This window comes from Mauremys mutica, chromosome 6 (assembly GCF_020497125.1).
Source record: "Mauremys mutica isolate MM-2020 ecotype Southern chromosome 6, ASM2049712v1, whole genome shotgun sequence".
Classification (NCBI taxonomy): domain Eukaryota; kingdom Metazoa; phylum Chordata; order Testudines; family Geoemydidae; genus Mauremys; species Mauremys mutica.
Genome location: NC_059077.1, coordinates 82,040,506 through 82,065,816, shown reverse-complemented (window position 1 = coordinate 82,065,816; position 25,311 = coordinate 82,040,506).

Here is a 25,311-nt window from a genome sequence, read left to right as displayed (position 1 = left end):
CAGTGAAAAACTAAAAGAGAAAGCAGCTAAGGACCATCCCTGTAAAGTTCAGGAATAGATAAGACATTAATGGAGATGATGTACTGAGTGAGACACTAGAAAAAAGGAAAGGGTCAGACTGGATCATCCAAGAGATCTATCACACTGATTTTATGATGCATGACGTATTGAATTAAAGTTTTATTCCCTATAGTAATGAGAAGATCGATTTCACAAAATTACTTATTGCGTAAGTCTGTTTGTGAGGTGTGGTTTTCAATAGGGCTTAACCGCCTTAGGGTCTGTATTGATGAGACTTTTTCAGTAACTTTTCCTTGCATTATTTATCCACTGAAGGGTAAAATTCACCCTTCTGCAGAGATACAACTCAAGACGTATGTGGCACTTGAAGACTTAAGAGGGACATAAGTGAAGCATAGACCTTGCCCCAACTCTCTGAACAATGATGAATTTCATCTTGAAGTGAGATCATCTCATCACCTGTTAAGTAAGGAGTACATTAAAATAAGCTACTTTGGTGTAAAACCTTGTCAATTCATCCAGGAATATGTTTTCATCTCTGTTAGCACATTTCCATTAGAACTGGTTGAAAATTTTTGAGACACCTTTTTTCACTGGAAAATAGGGTTTGGCAGAATATAAATGTTTTCACAGAAAAAAAATCATTGTGGAAGACTTTTATAAATTTTTAAACAGTTCTTTTTAGATGAAACACCTGAACTTCTCTCTAAAATGATTTTTTTTCTTAATTTTCAGAATTTTGTTTCAAAATTGCAGGGGTTTCTCCCTTACCCCCCTCCATTTTGGCAATTTTCCAACTTTTGCCAGTTGGAAAACTGTAACCAAAAAAAGTGTTTCTTTGAGTGATTAAAGCTGAAAAACAGGAAGAAATTATGAGCAAGTGAGAGGAAAAAAGACTTCCTTTCATATGGCAGAATTTCTCCTCAGGAAAATTTCAAAAGGGATATTTTTTCTACAAAAATTTTCATGAGAAAAAGATCCATTTTTCCAGCTAGTCTAATTACTATTGAAGTAGACAACAAAATCTGGACCTGTCTTCTCAATGGCCATGGAAGCGCTAAAGCACAATAAAGGCGTTACATAAGACTGCAAAACTGAAAATTAGGAATAGCAGATTCAAACCCTCTACTTACTGTGGAGCACAGCCCAACCAGTATTCCCCAATGAACTAGTGAAAAGCAAGGTTTTGGGATGGGACAAGCCAAGGTGGGATGAGAGTGGGGTGACAGGGCCCATGACTATGGATTTATCAGTCAATCCCACCTGGCCATATAGGTGAAGATCAGTACCAGTGGGAGCTATTATGCTCTGCTCCATGCATGGTTCCTTGTAAGACCATCATATAAAGGAAGGTAGGCAATTCCAACTTCCTGCAGGAATCCTGTTGAGGCAAGCAACTTGAATTTATATCTGTGGCACCAAAGGTGCCCCAGTGATTTGAGGCTAAATGAGGGGAAATGCTAAATATTGTGCTGTCTCCATTTCTAGAGCTCCTTTGTTGAGCCTATGTTTGGTGACAGGGAGTTCTGGTAGTGTCTAATCAGAGATTTTTAAAAATAAAATCTGTATGCCCCTAATGTGTGGACAATGAGAGAGTTATTATTTTATGACCATCAGGTGCACCTCTATTTACTTGTATGATATTAATCTGCCTGACTTCAAAGGATTAAATCAAAGGACCCTGTTAGTGGGAAAATAATCAGGAAACAAAATGGAGGAAAAAATAAGGTATAGTCCAGAGAATACCAAGGTTCTTTGAGAAAATAGTCTTAATTGAGTAAATATCCCCTGCCTGGCTCCAGTTAGGCTCTCAAGGTTTATTCTTTCCAGACTGGAAGCTCAGAGCAAAGGGTACTAAAAACTTAAAGAAGCTGCCCTAAGGAAGAAGGAGAAAGTGGGTTGTCATCAGTGGTCAGTATATCAAGTATACCTAGACCACCTGACATGTGTTTGTCTAACCTATTCCTCAAAATCTCTAGTGCAGGCTGTAGCTATGGGTGGGCTGCAGCCCACTCACTTAGCATCCAGGCCCACCCAAACCTGAGATGGGGTGTAGTGCTGTCACAGTGCCTCAGAGTGTCATTTGGGCACCTGAAATCCAGGAGGGAGCTATGTGCCTGCCCTTCAGAAAGCTACGGTCCAGCAGCTCTGCCTTGCCATTTTCTGAGCCGACTCATGTGCGTGCCCAGCTCGGCAGGTGAAGCCCTGTGTCTGCGGCACCAAGGCTAGGAAGAGGACTTGGCATCGAGAGAACGGCCGAGCTAGCATAGTCTGTCATTGCCTGTCCACTCAAAAGTCAGGGCTTACCCAGATTTCCACTCATAGCTATGCCACTGCTCTAGGTGACAGGGATTCCATGATTTCATTGGAAGCCTATTCCAGTGTTTAGCTATCCCTATAGTTAGAAAGTTTTACCTAATATCTAATCTAAATCTCCCTTGGTGCAGATTATGCTGATTACTTCTTGTCTACCTTCCGTGGAGAACAATTGATCACAATGCTCTTTATAACAACCTTTAACATATTTGAAGACTTATCAGGTTTCCACCTCATAAATCAAATTTTCTAAATAATTTATTTTTATTGCCTTTCTGACTTATGAGGAAAGATTAAAACTAGGCATGGTTAGTCTTGAGAAAAGCAAACCAAGTGTGGTGGAAAAAAATGGCCCCAGTGCTGTGTAGAGCAGGACAATTACCTCCCCATGTCTTACATAATACAACCTGTTAATACATTCCAGAATATTAGCCCTTTTTGCACCACATTGTTGGTTCACATTCAATTTGTGATCCACTATACCCCACAAATCCTTTTCAGAAATACTACTGCCTACCCAGATATTCCCAGTTTTGTAGCAGTGCATTTGATTTTTCCTTCCTAAGTGAAATACTCTGAGCTTATCTTTACTGAATTTAATCTTGTTGATTTCAGACCAGTTCTCAAATTTATCAAGGTCATTTTAAATTCTAATGCAGTCCTCCCAGTTTGACAATGACCCATTGATAACTACTGTTTGAGAACAAGTATCAGAGGGGTAGCCGTGTTAGTCTGGATCGGTAAAAGCAGCAAAGAGTCCTGTGGCACCTTATAGACTAACAGACGTATTGGAGCATGAGCTTTTGTGGGTGAATACCCACTTCGTCGGATGCATCTTTGAGAACAGTTTTTCGACCAGTTGTGCACCCACCTCATATTAATTTCATCTAGACCACGTGTCCCTAGTTTGCTTATCAGAATGTCAGATGGGACAGTGTCAAAAGCTGTACTAAAATCATGCTTACAGCTTCCGTCCTGTCTAGTGGACCAGTAACCCAGTCAAAGATAAAATAATACTGTCTTTTAAATATGCTCTTTTTGAGCCTGTCCCAAGTCGAGTTGTCCAGTTCCTCAGCTCACCCTTCACATTTTAGGCTGTCACTGTCTCTTCTCTCAGGGAATCTAGCAGTCCTGCAGTTTCCTTGTGTTCTCTCACTCATTCTCTGACCCTTTACAGACCCAGGTGCAGCCCTGCCCCCCCTTTAATCAGCCCAGCTGGGAGCACCTGATCTGCCACAGAGCAGCTGAACCTCCTTCATTTACCGGGGCCAGGCACCCTGTGACAGAGTTGCTTTAATCAGGTGCTGGCACCAGCTCCTGGCAGAAAAGGGCTTACAGTCACTAAAACCAATTGAGCATGTTGGGTTAACAAGCTTGGGAAAGAGGCTGCAGTCCAGAGAGCTAGTCTAAGATTGGCTGGAGTGCAGTGTTCCACCCCCAGAGGGGTGAAAGTAGTGAACCCTCTCCTCAAAAGAGTGCACTTGAGAAGGACTAAAATGGGTCTAAAGTGCAGCTTGTCCTGTAACGCTGACAGAGCTTTGGGAAGGCAACCTTAAAAAACAGAAAAATAAAATAAAGCTAGTCACAGTGACCTTGACAAGGGCACTGTTTCCCAAGTAGTTAGCTTTGCTGCTGATATTCCATTGTGTGAGAGGCTAAGGGAGAATGCAGGTGGGTTGGTGCAGTTACAGAATAACAGAATCCAAAATGATTGGGGCATATTTAGGCTCAAAAGCTGATAAGTGCACATGTAGTTCAGGATAGCAAAATGAGATTAAAGACTAAATGTAGCTAAATATAAAGGCAATGGCCTAGAAATAAGTCACAGATTACCAAATACTGGCTGAGAAAATGAATAGACAGTAATCATAGAAAATACACTACCACCAATCTGCATAATATTTAAAAGCAGTAAAATAGGTTTAGAGCTTATTTACTGCAGTATTAAAGTATAGGATTAAGTCAGTTTGTAAAGCGCTATTAGGACCCCATTTGCAACACTGGATTCATTCCTGAACATGCTACAGGGAAAAAAAACATTGCAGCTGAGATAAGAAAGGAGCAGTAGAGAGTCCCAAAAATAATTCAGGGTTTGGGGATACTTAAAATGATGAAACATTAACCAGACAGCCTTATGAATGCAGCTTGAACAACCAACAGAGATGAATGTCTGTTTCAATTCCTGTAGAATTAGCTAAGGTACAAGTGGGTGCAGAGATTTTCCCTTCCCATCTAGCATCCCACCTTTGAGAGGGTGGCTGTGTCTCTCCCATCTCTACCTGAAGGATATTTCCTAATGCTTTCTTTTCTAGTTAAATATTAAAGCCCCTTTGTCTCATCATTTTGGGATGATTGCAAAGTCCATGTCAGATGTTTGAGGAAAGGTTACCTTATTTGACATCAAAGGAAACTGTCCTCAGATATCATGTGAAATGTCGCTCTTATGGGGGACATTTGAACCTCCATGCAGGAGATGAATAAGCAGAGGTTATCAGAAATGTGATAAACTGGAAAGGAATCACTCTTAAGATGAAGATAGGACTAGAAGACAGGGTTTAGCCTGGTCTCAAGGAAACGTATCTTGATACTAGTGTTCTGGGCAATTAACATCCACTCTTTAATCTGCCCTTTTTAGGAAAGTTTGTTGAGCAGAAGACAGGCCAACTCAAGCAGCAGTTAAGATCCTCCATGTTTTTTACACTCCAATCACTCAAGCTCCAGATCTGTTTTTTTTCCCCTCACACCAATTAATTATCTAAAACCTTAGTAAAGCCAGAGGAAACTCTGAACATAATGACAACTAAACTAAAAACTAGATACCCTAGTTTTCCTGAAAATCAATTCAATACCTTTTCTGCAACTGTACTGATCAGTTTTCAGAATGGTAGCCGTATTAGTCTGTATCAGCAAAACAACAAGGAGTCCTTGTGGCACCTTAGAGGCTAACACATTTATTTGGGCATAAGCTTTCCCCAGTTAAAACCCACTTCATCAGATGCAACTAATCTCAAACTCTGAGATGGGAAAACCATTTCCTGCCCAGCTCTGATCCAGAACTTTCTGAAGTAAATGGGGTTCTTTCCACTCGTTTCAGTGGGCTTTGGATAAAGGGCAATGCCTCTTTTGGTGCAGATTGGGAAACAGGTTCAGGACAGACTTTGGGAAAACTTGGCGATATCATGCTGCTTCATTCCTGTTTGATCATATGTCATCCTCCTTTATGTTCCTACAGTCTGAGTTAGAATCAGCTTGCAATACAAACTGTGCCGTTTCTTATGTCAGCTAATCCTTCTTTGTCAGTAATCTGCTATTCCTATTATGAATTTTATAATAGTCTCAAATTTTGGTTCCAAAAGGAACTTTATCTGACAACAACATGCTTCCTTTTCTAGTGCTAGGCATAAGCTTGTGGAGATAAAGGTATTTTTGCTAAGTATTATACCAGCATCTCAACATAAATTACATTAATCTGTAAAAGTGATATATTCAATGTCAAGCTTTTGAAATTCAACAAAATATGTTTAATATCCCTTGATTGTAAGCAGTAATGCTTAAAAAATACTTTTACCTTGCTCAACCTTCCTGTTTTACAAGAGTACCCTTTTTTTAAAAAAAAATATAAACACACCTCTGATCTGGACCATTCTTATGAATAAAGCTGCTGTAGCAATTTTCACATAAAACAATGTCAAACTCTCTACTGTTTAATTTCTACTCTAAATGCCTCTAGCAGTGTTATATCAGAGCATCTGAAAGGGAAGGTAGGCCATTTTGTTTTGACAGTAAAATGAAATATTTCCCCGTCCATTCCCAAAAACCTAGAAATGGCAGAAGAGGAAGTGTAGTATGCCAGGAACTTTATAGATTTTTGGAAGGATGTATCATCATATCACTTACACTGATCAGTACAATAAAAGCAATGAGTTGTCCTTGTGGCACCTTCGAGACTAACAAAATTATTTGGGCATAAGCTTTCATGGGCTAAAACCCACTTCATCAGTTGCATCATATGATCAAGCAGGAATGAAGCAGCATGATATGTCCAAGTTCCCCAAAGTCTGTCCTCAACCTGTTTCCCACTCTGCACCTAAAGAGGCATTGCCCTTTATCCAAAGCCCACTACAGTGAGTGGAAAGAACCCCATTTACTTCAGAAAGTCCTGGATCAGAGCTGGGCAGGAAATGTTTTTCCCATCTCTGAGTTTGAGATTGACATTTTTACCATCTTGAAACGGGATTAAAAAAAATCAAAATCTTTAAATTTTGTGACCCATTAATCTGAAAGATTTTTTTTCAGATTGGGTCAATTAAAAAGTTTCATTTCATTTTAGGAGTTAAAAACAGCCTTTTTAGGATAAAAACAAATTTTAAAACAAAATTAAAATTCAAAATGAATTTATTGTATAGAAAATATTGAAATTATTCTCTTTTTCAAAAACGGAAATGTCAGAAAATTCCCAACAAATTCTAATCTGAATCAAGTCTTTAAATAACTGGTGAACATACTCAAGCAACTGCCTTTCTCAAATGTTCAGCTCTCAATTAGATGTTTCTAACAAATATGCACTTGTCTTAATCTGGGGAGGCATGAGGATGAAAGAGAAATGCTTTTTTACAGTGATTGTTATTTTATTACTATCCATTACTTAATTACATTCACTTTATTACTAGAGATGGACCTGGTCCACAGGCTCAGATACAGATTTCTAAATCCATTCCAATTTGATAGTATTTTAGTGTAGGATTTTCATTTGTCCCTGTGGCTAGAATCTGCATCTTCTCTTTGATCTTCTGACTTCTCACCTTGTGTTAATCCATCCCTGTCTGATGCCAACACAGCTAACTGGGAGAAAACTCCTCTGTCCACGCCTTGTGTCAAAGACTGAGTGTGTGTGGGGGGTGGGGTAAGTTTCAGAAACTTTTCCCTTTAGCACTTCCGCCTAGAAATTACAGAGCTCTCTTTGAGGGTCTCTGTGGAGTTTCCCAAACAATATTAATCTTAATAGAAACAAGATTTATTGAAACAAAAAAGAAAATTGAATTTTAGAAATAGAAGCAGTTTTCTTGAGAGATGTAGATTTACACTTCTGATAAACAAATCTAGCTAAGGTATCTTATCTAAGGCTATGTCTATACTGGTAATTGAACGACAAAACTTTTGTCTTTCAGAGGTGTTAAAAAAAAACACCCTGAAAAACAAAAGTTTTGCCACAACACGTGCCAGTGTGAACAATGCATTGTCGGCAGGAGCGCTCTCCTGCCAACAACACAAACGCCACTTGTTGGGGGTAGAAGTTGTTTGTGGGCAGGAAAGCCAACAAACAGTGGCTACACTGTGCGACTGTTAGCAGCACTGCTGTGGCCACACAGCCATGTAGCTAAAAGCTGTGTAGTGTAGACATAGCCTTAGTTACAGAGAAAAGTGACTAGCTTGCATCTCTTGAAAGCAATATTCTCTAGCCACTCTTTGGTTAGACTGGAACCTGCCCTTGCTGTCCAAATCACAATTCTGAAATATCCAGAGATGTCTCACTGCTATCCTCAGGACCTATAAATCAAGCCCCTGCATCTACTTCAGCTTCATATCTGATCTTGCTTCCCCTTATCTGGGGCAACTGGCACTGCTTTCCAAATGAATTTTCTCCTGTTACATAGAATCATAGAATCATAGAATTCAAGATCAGAAGGGACCATTATGATCATCTAGTCTGACCTCCTGCAAGATGCAGGCCACATAAGCCGATCTACCCACTCCTTTAGCAAGCGACCCCTGCCCCATGCTTCGGAGGAAGGCGAAAAACCTCCAGGGCCACTGTCAATCTGCCCTGGAGGAAAATTCCTTCCCGACCCCAAATATGGCGGTCAGCTGAACCCCGAGCATGCGGGCAAGACTCTCCAGCCATACCCTCTGGAAAAAGGTTAAGAATATCATATCATTGATCCATTGTACTATTTACCAGTGTGGCACTTAATTGACCTATTGACTAAGCCCGTTATCCTATCATACCATCTCCTCCATAAACTTATCTAGCTTAATCTTAAAGTCATGGAGGTCCTTCGCCCCTACTGTTTCCCTCAGTAGGCTGTTCCAGTATTGCACTCCCCTGATGGTTAGAAACCTTCGTCTAATTTCAAGCCTAAATTTCCTGACTGACAATTTATATCCGTTTGTCCTCGTGTCTACATTAGCACTGAGCTGAAATAATTCCTCTCCTTCCCTGGTATTTATCCCTCTGATATATTTAAAGAGTGCAATCATATCTCCCCTTATCCTTCTTTTGGTTAAGGAAAACAAACCGAGCTCCTCAAGTCTCCTTTCATACGACAGGCCTTCCATTCCTCGGATCATTCTAGTGGCCCTTCTTTGTACCCGTTCCAGTTTTAATTCATCCTTCTTAAACATGGGAGACCAAAACTGCACACAATACTCCAAATGAGGTCTCACCAACGCCTTATATAACGGGACTAGCACTTCCTTATCCCTACTAGAAATACCTCGCCTAATGCAACATACTTACACAAAGGACCTTACTACATTTTCTAGGGTAAGTAAGTGTTTTTTGTATCCTCAGTGCTCAAAGATTATTAACAGCAGTCCTTCAAATGCTTAACTACTGAGCTCAAGGATTTCATTTCACAGACCAAGTTGTATTTGGTGTTGGTCAAGCCTTTGTTAAAGCTCTTTTTCCCCACCAAGAAATATGAATTATGTGCAGGTCTTTAGACTCTGCTCATGAGCAGGTGAGGGCCAACAATAAAATTCAGATCTAACTAAGCACAAGTACAAATTTTTTATTCAGATTATTGTCAGGTTGGTAAAGTGGCCTTACCGTGTTTTATTTCAATGTGAACTCAGTTCAATATAATGGGACAATACTTTAAAGTGAGGTAGTGGCTAAAGTTTCAATAGTAGACCCGAGATTTCAGACTACATAATCAAATCAATTCGATGTTGATTTGATGCAGCTTTGTTGTTTTTTCAGTCTCAAATAAAAGCACTATGTTCACTAAAAATATTGTTTCTGCAACCTTCAACTCAATACATCTCCAGCTGTTCAAAATAAATTTAAATAGGCAAGCACATCAGCATTACCAGTGCCCTATACACTGTGGACAAACTTGTTATTGTATGTTGTTTACCAGAACACATTCAACTTTAAAGCAACAGTGGAGACTAGAAGGTATATCGTCACCACAGGGATTGTGTTCTCTAATGAATGTTTCACTGCACTGATTTTTATGTAGTTTTTCTATTGATTTTTTTCTCTCTCTCTCTCTCTCTCTTTTTTTTTTTTTTTTTTAAAGAAAATGGAGCTTTTCAAAGAAAGTTGTTACACAGAATGTAATTTCTGGTATCAATAGGGTTTTGGTTATTTTTCTTTTACAATCTTCTTTTTTGCCCTCTTTCCAATGCTTTCTTCTAATAAATGGATATTTACAGATGAAGAAGAGACACTTGCTGGGATTTATGAAGCTGCTCTAGACTAAATGTCACTGAGGAGTTTTCTTCACTGAGGCGTTTTCCTCACTGAGTGAACATGGACATTAGGACGACGCATGGATTTGAACATATTTACTATGTCTTCCTTCTATGGAGTAAGGATGGGGAGGTTGGAGGAAGCAATTACAAAGAACAATTATACATGTTGCTCACATGTAGAAACTCATTTTAGACCCTGATGTTTGGTGAAGATATGGATGATCTAATCTGGTCAGCAACAGGTCCACATTTTATGCCTGAATCCACAAGCAGTTAAGCAGCTTTTGTTCTGGGAACATTAAAAAACAACAACATGCAAATAAAGATTCAGCAACAACATAGGGGGCCAGGTTAGCATTCAGCTCCTTGCTGCTGTCTTCATCAGAGTTGGCAACTTTTATAGCCTTCTTCCAAAATTCATGACTGTATATACACCTGGCTGTTGTGTAAATTGGCCCCTCTAAGATCCGTTGATATCCATTCCACATACCAAGTCTTTGGCCTCCCCCTTGGTCATTTTCTATCCACAATCTTTGAAAGGGCCATCTGACTAGTATATCTCAGGTCTCTATTAGACATGTCCATACCACCATAGCCTAGCCTCCATCAACTTGTCTTCATTTGGAGAAATATGCATTAGGCCACTCACAAGCCTATTTCATTTCTTATCACAGAGTGTCCAACCATTTTACTATCTGAAAATCGTAGTTTTCATAGTGGAATGCATACTGATTTCTTTTCTTGTTATTGGCCAAATCTCTGTTCCTTACATTGAGGGGTCAAATTATAGTTGTATACACTCTACCTTTTAACATTATTGGAATCTTTGTAGCACAAAAGACTGAGGTCAGCTCCCATCATTTGCACCAAGCAGCTTTGGTATGATGCCAGACGACCCCGGAGAGCACCAGTGTCAGCAACCATTGATAAAGGTATTTAAATTCTTTCACTCTTCTAAGCTCTCTGCCTATAATATCTTCATGGTGGGTCCCCCTCCCTCACTTATCCAAGGCTGAGACTTTCCAACATCCCCTTTAAGTCCCATGTGCTCAAAACTGTGTTGCTGCTGTTCAAAACTTCTTTGCAAGTGTCACAGGGTGTGGCTCCTCTTCCACCTTCTTCCTCACAGAAACTCCACAGACTCCCATGGTTGTGTCTTCACCGTGTACTTTTATTTTAAGTTCCCTCCACCTTTTTCACAACAATCCCCATGCAACAGTCTATTTACAATGTTAACTTAGGTCCTGGTGAGAGGGCCAAAAGCTAAGAGGAACCTAAGAGATCTCCCTACTCTGAGTCTCTGTGGGGCTAGGCTTAGCTACCCTGTTCCTCCCTCTACCTCTTTTCACTTCCTTCCTGTGCCTTCTTCTTATCAGCCCTGGGCTAATAGGATAATTGCCTCAGCCAGTCAGGCTGATCGACTAATTACCCTTCTCAGCTTCCTCCAGGGGAACTAATTAACATCTGAGTGATCAGAGTGAACATAAGAACACAAGATTGACCATACTGGGTCAGATCAAAGCTCCATCTAGCCCAATATCCTCTCTTCCAACAGTGGACAATGCCAGGTGCCCCAGAGGGAATGAACATCAAGTGATCCATCCAGTGATGAGCTGCCAAAATCTTAACCAGTTCCCTATAAAAAGTTTGATTTAAGGGATGTGCCACAGTATGTATTTTTTGTACCAATAGGGTTACCATACGTCCGTTTTTATCCCAGGTTTAAGAACCGACAAGCCTAACATGTCTAGGAAAATACGGACGTATGTTAACCCCACCTAAAGTTCTTTTTTAAAAAGATGGGCCTGGACTAGAAATGAGCTCCATTTCACATGAGGGTTTGCCAAGGTGACCAGATATCCCAATTTTATAGGGACAGTCCTGATTTTTGGGTCTTTTTCTTATATAGGCTCCTATTATCCCCCCAGTCCATCCCGATTTTTCACACTTGCTGTCTGGTCACCCTAGGGTATGCACATGTGTGGGTCTCAGCTGCTCCCTGCCCCACTCATTGAAGCAGGTGTGCAGGGTTACAGCCCTGGGAATTGCAGGGCACCAGTGGACGGCATGGGGCAGGGCTAGCTGGAGGCAGAGGGTGCGGGGCTGGCTTAGGCAGGGCAGGGAGTGCGGAGCTGGTTGGAGACAGGAGGGTGCAGGGCTTGCTGGAGGCAAGGCGGTGCGGGGCTGGCTGCAGGCAGGGCAGGGGGGTGCAGGGCTGGCTGGCTTCGGGCAGGGCTGCAGGGGTGTGTGGTGGGGTTGGCTGTCTTTGGGCAGGGGGTTGCGGCAGTGGCTGGCTGCGGGCAGGGGGTGAGGTACTCACGGGGAGAGCGGCTTGGAGTAGCCCGCGCAGCAGGATGCAGCCCAGAGAGCCCCAGGGGAGCAGCAATAGGGCCCGTGCTCAGGGCCAGGCAGCAGCCCACATGGCTCCTGCAGCACAGCGCCCCTGGCGGCTGGAGGAGAAATTACATCATTTCCCAGCCGGAGCCCATCAAAGCCACAGTGCCCCCTCACAGGGAAGTGGGTTAACAGCTGGTTCTAAAACTGCTTCAAAATTTGACAACCGGTTTGTGTGAACCAGCTCCAGCTCACCACTGGCTCCATCCCTTGTCACCCATTTTCAGCTTCTGGCGAATAGAGGCTAGGGAAACTCAGAGCATGGTTTTGCATCCCTGCCCATCCTGGCTAATAGCCATTGAATTTATCTAGTTCTTTTTTTAACCCTGTTATAGTCTTGGCCTTCACAACATGCTCTGGCAAGTTGCCTGTGGGTTATATGAAGAAATACTTCATGTTTGTTTTAAACCTATTGCCTATTAATTTCATTTGGTGACCCCTAGTTCTTGTGTTATGCCAAGGAATAAATAACACTTCCTTTTTTACTTTCTTCACACCAGTCATAATTTTATAGACCTCTCTCATATCCACTGTTAGTTGTCTCTTTTCCAAGATGAAAAGTCCTAGACCCAATACCTGAAAACATGTGTCACAGCCAGGGGCTGCTCTATGTTTTTTGCTGCCCCAAGCACGGCAGTCAGGCGGCCTTTAGCAGCGGACTGTCTGCAGGCGTTCTGCCAATGTGGATTCGGCGGCGTTTCTGCGAGAGGTCCGCTGGTCCTGCGCCTTCGGCGTGCCCACAAGCATGCCGCCGAAGGCTGCCTGACTCACTGCCGCCCTCTCAGTGACTGGCAGGCTGCCCCCCCCCTGCGGCTTGCCGCCCCAGGCACGTGCTTGCTGCGCTGGTCCCAGAAGCTGCCCCGGTCCCAGAAGCTGCCCCCTGATCACAGCAGCTGCCCCCTGGTCACAGCAAGGTCTCAGTCTTCCTCACAGAGCACTAAGTTATCAACAAACAGCATATTTCAAGGCAGCTTCCTCCATCTATTCTCACTTACCATATCCAGGCTAACTGCAAACAAAAAAGGGCTCAATGCTGAACCCTGCTGCAGACCAATGTTTACTGGAAATTCTCTGCCCCGGCCCCATTTGACTATTCTAGTCACTCCACATCTTCTCCCATCATTTCATTGCATGTGATGTCAGTTTAACTGTGCAATAATTAGCACACAGTATATCTCCTTTGTGTTTAAAAATGGAGATGACAAAGCTTTTATGCCATTCATCTGGCATGTTCTCTTTCTTAAGAATATTATTTAACAGACTTGTAAAATACTTAATGACTTCAGCACATCCACTGGTACTTCATCTGGCACAGGTGCTTTCCCTATTTTCATTTATGCCTCTAAAATCTCTTCCTCCTGAATGCAATCTATCACACCCCAGTTCAATTTACATGTTCTTAATTCCTCCCTTTGGTTCAACTCATCCATCACTCTTTCAAATAATTACTCCATACTTTATTGACTGATTCACCATTCGTTTTTAATATACCATGTTCAACTCTAATGTAAGCAAACTAGTTCACATTCCTTGTTTTCTCTCCTGTCTTAGTGAGTTTATAGATAGTCTTTTCTCCATCATATCCTTCTAGTCAGTTATATAGCTCATCACAGGCCACATTTTTAGCTTTTGCATCACTTCTTTTGCCTTCCCTTTTACCTCCATATACATCAATTTACCACTGCTAAAGACACTGGCCTGCCATTTTTACAGGTTACTTATTTCTTCTGAACAAATTCTTTAACTGGTAGATTCCACCACCACATCTCCCTTCTTATCTTTTTCAGCACCAGTTTCACAATTCCTAGGATTTCATGTTCCATTTCTAGTAATGTTAACTTCAGTCTGTACCATATCCTCTACACATCCCCGTGTGTAGTCAGGAAGTCTGTGCAGTATTTCTTGTTTAGAGATTTTTTTCATTCCCATCTTTAAGTTTCCATCACTTAGGCCTTTCTGGTGCCCAGGGGTTCAAATGTTTGTGAGGTCTCTACATTCATAGAAAGTCTGTGCTGGTTCACAATGATTATTTGTGATCTATCACTTCTTGTTAAAAACACATTTATTTAGGACTTGTATCCTCTACTGGCATAAATTATGAGGTGACTTTCCCTCTTCTGAAAGTACCAGAAAAGTCTGTAGGACCATTTCCTCCTTGGACTTTCTGGTTCCAATGCCATTACCTCCATTAACTGCTTCATATCCAGTCTTTGTCGTTCAGTGTGTGCATCTGCTCTGATAATTATCTTGTCAGTGGGTGGTATTTTTCCAATAAGTTAAAACAACTAATTGAAAAACTCCTCTTTTATCTTTTGATTCTTTCCTCCCTGTGGTGCTTAACTACTTACTATATGGATAGTTACCTCCTCCCAACACAGTTTAACATTCATCAGTTGGTCCAACCTTCTGGTAAACTCAATCACATATCTCTGCATGGTTTCATCCAAATAAAACTACTCTTTCAGGAGGCTGAACTCCCTGAATAGTAGATTTTGTAACCTTCTACTAACATCTCACATTTACAACTTTGCATTTAGTCTCTTGTACACGTCATAATTACTCTTCGCCTCTTTAAGACCTCACCTAGCTCCAAGCTTCTTGCAGCCAGTGTTCCTATGTTACTACTGGCATATCACAGTTTACTGCACTTACTCAATCACTCCTTTAACTTTAGTGGGCCTTGCCAAGTTACAACAGTCAGGCAAGGCTGTTGAACATTGCTTGTAGGGAATGCCCTACCTGTATGAGGTACACTTGATGTAGACATTAGTTCACATGAGTATATCTATTGAATGAACTTAGCAGGTTGGGTGTCCAAGCTTGACACCATTGGTTTGAAGAGAAAGTATCCCTTCTCCTAGGTGAGTTGCCAGCTAAGATTACCAAACACCATCTGCCCTGGCAAGACTTATTTTAAGGCCAGTCATTATTCACCTTGATGTCTTCATTATAGTGCCTATGTGGCTTTTTTATATAGACATAGCCATGCAATAAACTATCCCACCACACCCCACTGAGTGATTCCACTTGTCAGTCAGCTCTTCTGATTCTTTAAGATGGATGAAAGATCAAATGAGACTGAGAAAAATATTATCAGAATGTCAGTCTGGAGGCTATAGCTTATCTAACAAATCCTTGGACATTAAAATATTCCCAAAGGAATGAATAACCATTAATAAACTAATATGTTGAGAAAGGGATGGCTAAATAAATCAGAGTATACTCATGTGCAGTACAATTCATTTGTATCTGCTTCACTTACATAAATCCTTTACATTGTTTCTAAAGTGTGCCTGAATGAGGAATTGTGATTTTTGTACTGAAATCAAGCCTCCTGCATTTTGTTTCCCTTGAAATATTCACCCATATTTGAGTTTTTAAAATTTGGAACATATACTGCATGATATTCCTTTTTAATCATCATCATTGTGACCTAGACCACATTATATATTGAAAAATTGTCACCCTAGTCTGAAAAGCCATTTACATGTTAATGGTTTCAAACAAGAAACATTAGCAATACCTTCAAAGCATCTTTTTTAAATGAATGCCACCACTAAGACTATACATGACAATGAACAAGGGGGGAAAAAAATCCTCATTTACAGTCTACTAGCATTTCCTTAGATGTTAATTAAAACCGTGACAAACACTTGCAATGTAATTAAGAAAAAGACAAATACTTCAATGCTGCAGAGATTATCCCTTAAATAATCTACACCTGATATTAATTGCTTAAGGACTGGAATATATTAGAAAATAAATGGTTTTAGGGGGTTATTATACTGCGTGAAAAATAGACATTTACATAGTTTATATTCTGTATGTAGATTAGCGATTTACCTCCATTTAAAAATGATTTGTGTCTAATTTGTTAATCAGTAAACCCTACAGAAATGTCTGTAAACCAAGAGAGTTTAAATCTGGATATATAGTTTATATAAAAATTTAATCTTTCAATAGGCTTGTTAGGGCAAAGTATTACTTAAACAAGGAGTAATAGTCTCAAGTTGCAGTGGGGGAGGTTTAGGTTGGATATTAGGAAAAACTTTTTCACCAGGAGGGTGGTGAAGCACTGGAATGGGGTTACCTAGGGAGGTGGTGGAATCTCCTTCCTTAGAGGTTTTTAAGGTCAGGCTTGACGAAGCCCTGGCTGGAATGATTTAGTTGGGGATTGGTCCTGCTTTGAGCAGGGGTTTGGACAAGCTGACCTCCTGAGGTCCCTGCCAACCCTGATATTCTATGATTCTCTGTCTTTTTTTCTTAAAGCTGAGGGCAGCAGGCAACTGCAGTATTTTGCTCCTCTTATTAAAGAGTAGGATTCTGAAAATCACTTAAGTGAGTTGTGATCCTAACTCGCTGAAGTGTTTTTCAAAATCTGACCCTAAAATGTTAATGACCCAAATTTAACCTGTAATTCAGATCTTATAATGTGTTAATTGTTTATGCAGTGAAGGGCAAAAGAAAAAGCCCCAAGTCTAAACTCGCACAAACAGACACTCTATTTACTGTATTTTTTCCATTTGGATTTTTTTGTCTTCTCCTCTGTGCTCCTAATTTTCATCAGAATAAATAACAGAATCAAAACCTTTAAGGGATTTTAAATTGGACTGTTTCCTTAAAGATGTGAGCAGATACCATGTAGTACATAGTAAATAAAACACCCACTCACAGACTCAACCTATTCAGTACCATAGTTAGCTTGAAAATTCTCCTGGAGTCCCTCTTCAGCAATTTGACATACCCCTATTATATAACTGTGCTAGCCAGTTCAGCTATCAAATTATACAACCTAGCAAACAAAACAATAAAAAAAATCAGTCTAAATGGTAACTGATGTTCACTTGGATAACGTGTCACTAGTCTAATTTCAAGTATTAGGGGGAAAAGAATTTTAATCTCAGAGAAACAACCTCATTCAATTTTATGGAAATCATCATTAATGGACAAACTGCACATGCAGAGAGAGCAGAGTGCTTAAGGCAAGCACACACCATACAGATCTGAGAGGAGTGTGTTGTTTTCTTAGAGAACACAATGAGCAGGTAATCTTTTTTTCTCCCACTGATACTATATGAGATAAGTGCTTTGCTGAACTGGTGTCATACAGTCTATGCAACTAAGCACATGCCTAAATTCATCCCTATTAAGCAGAGCACTTAATCACGTTGATCTTTAAACATATGTTTTAATTCCATTTACTTCTTTGGGAATTTAATGGGACTTAAGTACACACACTGAAGTGTTTTGCTGAGTAGTTATGGATTGCTGAATTGGGGCCTATGCTATATAATGCTTATATTTATATTGGTGTGAAAAGAACAATAGAATGTTTTTATTAATTGAAAAAGCAATTATTATAGGAGATTGTCAAGGCAATCTGGTTGCAAAGCAGCTTTTTGTAAAGTATATTTTATTTTTTCTATCTAGTACTTATTTAGATACTGTGATAGACCCAGGCCAGTTGGGTACAACAGAATAGCAGAAGGCAGATATACTCGCCACTGGATTAACAGTTTTCTGTTCCCTGACTGACCAGAGCAGGGGCTGCTCCAGGCTAATGAGAACACCTGACTCTAATTAATTTGTAACGAGTCAGGTGAGGCCATTCAGTTAATGTGACCACCTGACTCTAATTAAGGCCCTGCTGATACTATAAAAAGGGCTCACTCCAGTCAGGCAGAGGAGAGCCAGGGGAGAGGAAGTGCGGCTGAAGGGCTGGTTACTGAAGACACCCTCAAACCATCGTTAAAGGAGCCCTAAGGTAACGGTGAAGAAGGGAGAAGCAGGAGAGCTGTGAGGAAGTGGCCCAGGGAAATGTAGCAACTCTGGCAGTGAAAGGTTGGCTGCCAACAACTGCTACCATTAGGGTCCCTGGGCTGGAACCCGGAGTAGAGGGCGGGCCCGGGTTCCCCCACAACCCACCACTACAGGAACAGCTCCTGGAAGGGGAAGTCAGGTCCCTGTCAGGACAGGAGGCTGAACAGAGACTGTGGGAGTTCTCTCACCAACCTCCTTGCAGCCTATGATGAAAAGGGCTCAGTAGACTGTAACCCTGGCCTTAGAGAGAGAAGGGCTACGTGGAGGGTCACAGTGAGCCACTGAGGCTAGCATAAACCGCCTAGAAGCGCAGGACCCACGGGAGCAAGGTCAGAGCTCTGCCACAACTAGTGTCAGGGGTGGGATGGTGATTGTTCACAGCGTGGCGGAACAAAGAGGTGTTTACTAAAAAACAACAAAAACAAAAACAAACAAACAAAAAAAGTGCACTGGGGTTTTTGGTTGTGGGTTTTTGTTGTTGTTGTTGTTTGTACCACCATGGAGGAGGTGGTGAGAGCACTGGTGCAAGCCACAGCAGCCCAGCAGGAGGCAACCCGGGCTCAGGCGATGGCACAACAGGAGTCCATGAGGTTACAGCAGGAAACCAACCAATTATTAATGAACCAGGCGACCCAAGATCGAGCCCTCCTGTGCGAGGTTGTGGACCAGCTGAAGATCCTCACCACCCAGGCCTGCGGGTCCAATGGGATGCGAACCTGAGGGCCACCGGTTGTCTGCCAAAGGTGACAGCAGACGATGACATAGAGGCGTATCTCCTCTCATTTGAAAGGACTGCACAGCATGAGGCGTGGCCCCTGGAGCAGTGGGCCAGCATTCTCGCCCCTTTCTTGTGCGGAGAGGCCCAGAAAGCCTACTTTGATCTGCCCACTCAGGATGCCACTGACTATTACCGGCTGAGGGCAGAGATCCTAGCACGATTTGGGGTGACAGCAGCGGTACGGGCCCAGAGGTTCCAGGAGTGGAAATACAGGGAGAACAAACCTCCAAGGTCCCAACTATTCAACCTCATACACCTTGCTCGGAAGTGGTTACGGCCTGAGGCATGCAGCCTGGAGGAGATTTTAGAGACTTTGGTCATGGACCATTACATGCGGGGGCTGCCGCCAGATCTCCAAAAATGGGTCTGCCAAAACGATCTGTCCACCTATGACGAAATGATCACATTGGTGGAAAGACGGATAACAGCTAGGGAATTAACCCAACTACCCAAGGAAGGACCCTCACAAAACAAACATTTGACCCCGACCATGGAGGGTCGGGCGGCCAATCCCCCAGGAAGTCCTAAGTGGAAGAAGAGGGAGGTCGAAAACCAGTCGGGAACCCAGAAGGAAGGGGAAGGGCTGAGTGGGGGGAACCCTGGGACTAAATCCCCTAACCCACGTGATAGGGGAATGACTAGAAGCAATTATAGGTGTTATGGGTGCGGGGAGTTGGGGCACATAGCTTCCCAGTGCCCCAATGTCATAGAGCCAAGGCAGTGTAACCTGGGGAACGGGGCAGACCCATGCAGTCTACTCAATATTGTAGGGGTCGCAGTCACCCCACATAAATATACAAGGCAGGTAAAGTTGAATGGGGTAGAAACCATGGCACTCGTAGACTCGGGGAGTGTTATCACCCTGATTTCAGGTAAATTAGTGAAGCACAGCCAGTTAATGCAGGCCAAGCGTACGGGGGTAACCTGTGTCCATGGGACTGTTAGCTACTACCCCATCATACCAGTAAAAATTGAAATTCAGGGAAATGTCACCGGTGTGAAAGCAGGGGTAGTCCCAAACCTCCCATACTCTGTGCTCATAGGTAGAGATTTCCCTGGGTTTGGAAACTTGCTCCCACTGGAAGAATTGGAGGGAGAGGAGCTCCCCGAACTTCAGGGGGTTTCTGCGGCAGAATGTCACCTCCCATTTTTTGCAGAAATGTCCCAGGAGCTATTCCCAGTCCTGGGGAAAGGCAGGAAGACCAAAAGAGAAAGAAGGGCGGCCAAGGCCTTGGGTACCCGAATCCTGATACAAGGACAGAGGGTCACCTGTGTAGGCAGACGTACACGGGCAACTGAAGGGGAGGGCCCTGAGACAGAGGAGGGGTCAGAGACCACTTCCAACCCCAACCTCACGGAGCCAGCCAAGAGGGCAGAGACAGATCCCCCAGAGTTCAGGCTGTTAAGCCCAGAGAGAGAGACTTTTGGACGGAACCAGGTGGAAGACCCAAGGTACAAGAACGCCAGGAAGGAGGTGGCTGAGATAGATGGGGTACCCATAGAGGGAAAGGCCCGGGGGCCAGGGCCTTATTTTGTGATCAAGAGGAATCTCCTATACCGGGTCATGCAAATGCAGGAGCAAGAGGTACACCAACTCCTAGTCCCCCGGAAACACCAGAAGGCAATATTAAGCCTCGCTCACAGTCACCTTTTTGGAGGACACTTGGGAGTGGAGAAAACCCAGGCCCACCCTCTACTCCGAGTTCCAGCCCAGGGACCCTAATGGTAGCAGTTGTTGGCAGCCAACCTTTCACTGCCAGAGATGCTACATTTCCCTGGGGCCACTTCCTCACAGCTCTCCTGCTTCTCCCTTCTTCACCCTTACCTTAGGGCTCCTTTAACGATGGTTTGAGGGTGTCTTCAGTAACCAGCCCTTCAGCCACACTTCCTCTCCTCTGGCTCCCTGGCTCTCCTCTGCCTGCCTGGAGTGAGCCCTTTTTATAGTATCAGCAGGGCCTTAGAGTCAAGTGGTCACATTAACTGAATGGCCTCACCTGACTCGTTACAGGTTAATTAGAGTCAGGTGTTCTCATTAGCCTGGAGCAGCCCCAGCTCTGGTCAGTCAGGGAACAGAAAACTGTTAATCCAGTGGCCAGTATATCTGCCTTCTGCTATATCCAACTGGCCTGGGTCTATCACAATACCTAGTAATCTCTCTAGGTACTTCTAGGGTACAAATACCCCTTTGTAGTATTTGGAGGCTTTCCAAAAATATTTAAAAATATAAACACTCTCCTTTATAGTAAAAATCCACATAAGCATCTTGGACTCCACTAGTTTTCCACCAAATATTTACTTGAGGGGCACTAGAACCTGAAATGGCAGCTCAACCTCAAAAACCTGCAGATTTTTCCGGTATCGGCATATATCCATGAGAGACAGGGCCCATCTAAGCAGATGACTTGTTCCTGAACTCTCCTTCCCAGAGCTTCTTAAGCCCTCCAAAGGAGCAGTACTGCACACCTGTGAGGGGCCCCCATAGGTGACCTCAGCCCTCTGAATACATATGCACACACACCATACCAGGAGTTTCCACAGCATGGACAGTGAAATCCTCAAAATCCTCATGTGTTTGTAGTTACTTTTTGTGCTGCTTCTCAGAAAAGTACATGGATGGATGATTGCATCACACCCAGCTCCTACTCCAACCCCGAACATGGATCCCCAGGTCCCTGGAGGGGCTTTTGTCCAGTCCAGGGCAAATAATTTAGCAGTGCCAGTGGAGATTTCAGTCATTATTAGCTTGTTAATCAAAGAAACTTTATGATAGAGTGCTGATGCCATAGAAGAAAATGATGTTGCTAAGGAAAAGACCAGTTCAAGCTTCCATGGACTAATCAGTGAAACACAAAATTAAAGCCATTAAAAGGAGTATGTGAGCAGTATTCTTGTAAACTTGTTTGATCTATTTCATTTTGTTACACTTTCATATAACAGAATTGAAAATTACAAATGGGTCTGGAGTTGGTATTGACATGAGCTCCTGCCAGGGGTGGCTCTAGACATTTCGCCGCCCCAAGCAGGGCGGCATGCTGCGGGGGGCACTCTGCCGGTCACCAGTCCCACGGCTCCGGTGGACCTCCCACAGGCGTGCCTGCAGAGGGTCCGCTGGTCCCGCGGCTCCACCGAAGCTGCGCAGGACCAGCAGACCCTCCGCAGGGACGCCTGCGGGAGGTCCACCGGAGCCGCCTGCCGCCCTCCCGGTGACCTGCAGAGCGCCCCCCGCGGCATGCCGCCCCAAGCACGCGCTTGACGTGCTGGGGTCTGGAGCAGCCCCTGGCTCCTGCCAACATTGCTAATTAGCTTCTATCTATGAAGTTGCTATGATATTGACTGATCAGCAAAAATTAGTGGACAATTTGGACTTCAAGGTAAGCTTTCCAGTTCTACAGCCCAGCCAACTACAGCTTGCTCATTTTCTTACTGGAATCAATTAGGTCCAGAACTGAACTTTCCAAACATATGATGCATATGAAAGCGAATCAGCTAGAGACTGTAGTGATTAGCACTGAAGCTGTTGAGGATGAAAGCAGCTGCCTCTCCCCCTATCTGTTCCTCCTGCAGAAGGAGGGAGTAGGATGCAGCAAATGTGATGATGGGAAATCAACATGATGTCTCCAAACTTGTCAAGACGGTGGCATTCACATTGTGACCAATTGCCCAGCACTATAGCAGCTGGGAATCAAACTATTCTCGGCCATTTCTTCCGTAAAATGAGAGCAGCACCTTTTTCTTGCCATGGCAAACCAAGGAGATATTGCAGCAGAAGTGTTTAACATTTTTTGAAAGGTGATCTTCAGCTGCAGTGAGACTTATCAAAACCACTGCCAACACATTTCCATGTTGCTGCTGCTGCCACTTCCCACAACATATGGGCAAAATTATTGATTAAGTACTGATAATCCCTCAATGTACTACCACCATTGTACAAGTTACTTGTGATAGGGGCTAATGTAATCTTTGGATGCATACATCGCTTATTTCTAGGAGCTAGGGGGAGGAAGATATGAGCGCTCATTGGGTCATATTTTCAGTCTGCTTCTCATGGTTTCTAGTCCCACATAGAATTTGGTAGGAGGTAATAAAAAGCCTTTTATTAGCCTGACCAGGGTATTGCGTGGCTGTTCTTAGCCAAAGTATGAAAACAAAAAAAAAAACAAAAAAAACACAGGCCCAAATTGAGGGGCACAGGGAGGAGGGAATAATGCAGAGAGAGCCCTACTGGAGGTTGGTGCAGGGTTGTACTTAACAGAGGCACAATCACTCTTAGCACCTTGGTGTACAGAAAATATGAATAAACAGATTTTTATTTTTATTTTATTTAAAACTAGTGCAGTTTTCTTTCCCCTGGTGCACTGGTTTGCAGTGCAGGATAGTGTGGAGAGGGGCATGCCCCTTCTTCTCACAACACAACACTTCATAGGAAGGATAGGAATGGCTCTCTCAGAAGCAGAGGGAACTGCTGGGAGTTAGGACCGAGACAGTCCTAGAGGAAAGACTCAGGGAACAGCCAAACTTTGACTGTTTTGTAAATTTGTGTTACCTCTAAAGCCAACCATCAGGAAAGAGGGACAGTTCAGACTACAGACTGTGTGCATGTTCTGTTCAGAGCAGGGCAGAATTCCACATCCTAACACTGAAAAACACAAATGTAATGGGACGAATAGGGGAACTGAACTGTAAAAGACTGACCAGATGGGAAAAGTCAGGGGAGTTGATGACTAAAATGGTCTAAAAGAGATTGAACAGAATCCTATTATAGTGATGGACTCTAAACCTCACTGTTACCATGTTAGCTCTGAGGGGACACCTTTACCAAGCTTTTGAACAATGTACTTTCATGGTTGTGGAAGCACACCTCCTCACAGAGAATTTAAATGCAAATGTTTAAGAATAAAGTCACAATGCTGAAGATGCTGACAATTGAGGTCACCAAGAGTTCGTACATCATGGCCCTAGGAGAGGGGTTTGAGAATTGTGCAGTACAAGTCTTTGTATTGTACCCTGATTCCTAGATGTGTTTAACCTTCAGAAAATATCCGTACCACTCTTAGCACCCATACCAAAAGCAAGAGAGCACCCATTTCTGGTCTTGAGCACTATATGGTATTTCTGTGATCACTAAGCAAGAAGCCATTTTGATGGCTGTTGCAGCAAAAATTGGAAAAGTCACAGCACACAATATTTTTATGATTAATTGTATTTTCCAGTGGAAAAGCTGTAAATAGCTAGCATAAAAGGCATGGAGACAGCAAAATACCAAAGAAGAGCCAATTGTGTAAAAAAAAAAAAAATGGGGGAGTCTTGCTCAGTAAAAGGCAGACTGTCAGGAAAGAGACCATGACCTTTTATGCAAAACAAAAAAACCCCACACCTAGAAGTCACAGACTGTGTCATGAAAATCATGGCCACGATAAACAGTCTTAATGATGATCCACAATTTGCACTACAAAGGGGACTTTTTTTTGTTCCAAGAGTTTGAGACAGCTTCAAAGGCAGAGGCCTGCCTTTAATCCTGCCCAAAACTACTCAGAAAAAAAGGGCTGTGCTTTGCCAGTCTATCTAGGGTCTTTAAGATATTCAAGAGAACTCAATCCTGCTCATTTTAAAAACCAAAAGGGGCACTAAAATATGCTGAGATTCTTGTCAACAAGAAGAACAGAGACCAAGGAATCTCAGAACTACAATTTAAAGACTTAGCTGTGTCAAAGCCATTAATATTTGCATAGAGTTAAACTATTTATTTAGAAAGCAACATAGAGTTGCAAGAAACTGATACTGTTGGAGGGCAAACCCAGCCCTGTTGTTCACAGAAATACAATGGGGTGAAATTAGTCCCTCTGGTTAATTTAACAATACTGTTAAACCTTCCAACATATATTTAATAAAGGCATCCATCCTGTCAGGTGGGAAAGTTCATACTGCTAATGAATAATCAATTAGGCATAGATTGTACCTTTGAATATACACTTGCACAAGGGAGTAACAACCTCATTCACATCATTAGTTAAGCTACCCCAATCTTAGGTCCAGGTGTGTAAGAGTAAATGAGATTACTCCCTCCCTCAAACCTGGACAAGGAGGGTCTGGGAATAGAAGATGCCCCGGTTCCACTTACCCCCACTAACTGGCCAACACAAGTGAGCTAACATGGAAGGATGGGGTGAGTAGTTATTTACAACTGTTATAGTAATTTGTTTTGGGGACAAGTGGGAGATACTCCTGGATTGGTGCAGTTTACATAATATCCCCTGCTCGGGGTTCCACCTAAAATTACTACCTAGCTCTTAGCAGTGTATAATACTTGTTTTTTTTTCTTGACAGCAAAACTCCATATAGTAATACAAATACCAAAGAAGTGTTATTTTGAGTAAAGATTTAGTAATAGGGAAATCCCACAAGACAGTTCTCCTCAGTCAGCAGCGGCTAGATTAAGAGGCCAGGTTATGACGACTGTGATATTCAGTTGCACAAGGGGGATCCCCCAGCTTAGAGAACCAATA